Genomic DNA, 3,060 nt, shown 5'->3' with positions numbered 1-3,060 from the left:
TATATATATATATATATATATATATATATATATATGTATGTATGTATGTATGTATGCATGTATGTATGTATGTATGTGTATGTGCGCCTGTGTGTGTATGTATATATGTATATATATATATGTATACGTATATATAGAGACAGAATGAGAGAGGGACAAACAGACAGAGGGATCTGAATGTTTATATACGTATGATATATGTGTATAGCAGCATGTTTATTGAATTGTAATGGAAATCAGGAGAGAAAAAGCGAGGAAATAGATATTCCTATGAATTGAACAATTTTAGGTTTATTCGATGCAAGAAATAAAAATCATGTTTTTACTTTTCTGCCAAGTCTGCTGCTGATCCTGCAGATGCTGCTGCTAGTGCAGCTGCCGCTGCTTCAAGATATTACATTTAGAGGTGAAATTATTAGCATCTCATATCTGAGCCTCATCTGTATTCCTTGCGTCAGGCTGAAGAAAAGAAATATTTATATATACGTATATGTGTGTCTGTGTCTGTCTGTCTGTGTGTATGTGTGCCTATATATTCTCACACGCATTAATATTGTTAATTTGAAAATATCACCTCAATGATGTTATCTTTCTTGTAGAATGTCCTGTGAACGCTAACTTCATTGTTGTACTTGGCTATTGGAACCAGTTGTTCCCAACATTGAAATTAAATCATCCTGAATATATTCTGTATACATTGACACGTAATATAGAAATTGTAAAAAACAAAAAAAACAGCGATGAATTGCTACTGTCGATAAAATATGACTCTGGTTATTCCGAAGAAATACACTTAATATTCACGACTTCATTAGATATTATCAGCCATCAGATTAATAATAATAATCTATGTTTATAATGCTGCTTTCTCTAGACTATAATAAACCCCTGTTTCTTGAATACACTTCAGTATTATGTGTGTTTAGGAAATGGAACTACACTCCTTAATTGTGGAGATATTAATGTGTAAATTGGTATTAAACCATTTAGCAGGAATGGTTCTCTTATTGAAACTGTGTTGGTGTTGACTGTGACAATGTCTGACTGATAGATTGTAAGTCTATTCCGTGTGACTCCAGCAAAACTTTTTTCTGATTTCGTAGAAAAACACATTTGCTCTGCATTATGGAATGTGCTAACGCCTGTGTATTTTGGCCGTTGGCAGGTATTTAGACCGCAAAACTTTTCCTAATCTTGACAAATCGCATTGTTTGTTTTCAACGCTGAGTGTATACTCCTTAACATTTAAAATTGGGGAACTGTAAATTCGCGCATTAAGAAGCTGGTGGAATACATAATAAAATGGATTCTTTTATTCTCTTACTTGTTTCAGTCATTTGACTGCGGTCATGCTGGAGCATCGCTTTTAGTCGAACAAATCGCCCCCAGGACTTTCTGTTTGTAAGCCTAGTACTTATTCTATCGGTCACTTTTGCTGATCCGCTAGGTTACGGAGACATAAACACACCAGCATCGGTTGTCAAGCGATGTTGGGACACACACACACACACACATATATATATATATATATATGCACGACGGGCTTCTTTCAGTTTCCGTCTACCAAATCCACTCACAAGGCTTTGGTCGGTCCGAGGCTATAGTAGAAGACACTTGCCCAAGGTGCCACGCAGTGGGACTGAACCCGGAACCATGTGGTTGTTAAGCAAGTTACTTACCACACAGCCACCATATTTTAAACATGGAATACAAATTCCTCATCGAATAATCCCAATAAACAATCGGTAACAGATGAGTGAGTATTGTATGCCAGACTGGAAAAGGTTTTGAGATTGGGAATAAGCTTCATCTTTTAGTTTATGTTGCTCAAATGTATTTCTACAAATGTCGGAGACCAACAAAGATAGAAACACGGGTGTTAGACTTTCAGCAAAACAAAACGCTAAGTGTAAGGAAATGCAACCAACATAGAGTCATTCAAGTTACTCGGGAAGACAGCTGTAAGTTTTATTATGTCAATTTGAATGATAGCTTTGCTGGTGAAATATGTTTCATGTGGAATTGTACCGAATGTTTGGCAGTTTTAGTGGTAAGAAAAGGGTGAATAACATACGGTGACAGATTGAAGAGTAAACTGAGACGAGATGTCAGAATTGAGAAAATAAAAGAAACTTTGAATAAGGAGAGGAGTCGCGGGCTACAGTTGAAGACTGTTGAATGTTTAATGTTGAGTTACAGAGGCAATTCATTACATACTTGTATTGAATATGTATGTATATATATATATATATATATACATTTATATATATGTACCTCTCGCTCTCTCTCTCTATATATATATATATAATATATATATATACATACACACATATATATATATATATATATACATACACACACATATATATATATATATATATATATACATATGTGTGTGTGTATATAAGTGTATATATATATGTATATATGCATGCATATATGTATATATATGTATGTATATATATATATATGTATATATGTATGTATATATACAAATGCATATAAATGTGCGTATATATACATACATACATACATGAATACCCACCTACCTACTTACATACATGCATACAAACATTATTCCCTAAGTCTAACCCGCAACATAATTTGTCATGTTCCTACTCAAAGAATTATGATGACGTCTGGAGTTTGTAACCTCTGAGGAATGATGAGGGTGGGTCGAATGAAGAGCCGATTCCTGAACCTCGACTGGCGCTGATCAACACTTTGGTACAAAATGCAGGAAGTTGATAGAATATTCAGAGAACTTAAATACATCAGAATTGACTTCCGTCACCTCTTTTGTCATTTCATAATTTTGATGGATATCTTCATGGGTTGTCGACTAAATGCCTTAGAAGAGCAACACCTGGATTCCGGGTAAAAATATAACCTACACTCTCTCACACACACACACTCGTATGCACCCAAACACACAAATACACCAAGAATTACACACACATAAAACACACCTAGAGAGGCGTGCAGCATGAACACACATACTCGTATAAATGCTTAGACATCATATATATATATATATATATATATATATATATATATATA

This window comes from Octopus bimaculoides, chromosome 1, assembly GCF_001194135.2.
Source record: "Octopus bimaculoides isolate UCB-OBI-ISO-001 chromosome 1, ASM119413v2, whole genome shotgun sequence".
Classification (NCBI taxonomy): domain Eukaryota; kingdom Metazoa; phylum Mollusca; class Cephalopoda; order Octopoda; family Octopodidae; genus Octopus; species Octopus bimaculoides.
Note: the sequence above shows the minus strand (reverse complement) of the source record.